Source organism: Corvus brachyrhynchos, unplaced genomic scaffold (assembly GCF_000691975.1).
Source record: "Corvus brachyrhynchos isolate BGI_N302 unplaced genomic scaffold, ASM69197v1 scaffold4, whole genome shotgun sequence".
In the NCBI taxonomy this organism is placed as follows: Eukaryota; Metazoa; Chordata; class Aves; order Passeriformes; family Corvidae; genus Corvus; species Corvus brachyrhynchos.
This window is the reverse complement of record NW_008237878.1, coordinates 183,309-183,640: the sequence shown is the minus strand read 5'-3', so window position 1 is coordinate 183,640 and position 332 is coordinate 183,309.

The following is a 332-nucleotide window of genomic DNA, read 5'->3' as shown; positions in this document are numbered from 1 at the left end:
CGGGACCCCTGGCCTGGTGGGGGTGGCTGGAATGGGTCTAGTTGTCACCAAGCGTTGTTGAGCTCTGCCACCCACACCTGGGCTGCTGGGATAGGGGTCCCTGTGGGCATCAAGGACCCAATCTCACGTGCCTGGCCACGCTGCTGGGTCTGGTGGCTCCAAAGAGCCCAATCCCCGTTGGCTGGGCTGCTGGGATGGGGGCTGCTGTGGGCACCATTGACTCAATCCCACCCCCCTGACCAGGCTGCTCAGTCCCATGGGCCCTCAATGGCCCGATCCCCCCTGGCCAGGCTGCTGAGCTGGGGGTCCCCGTGCCCCCCCAGAGACCGATG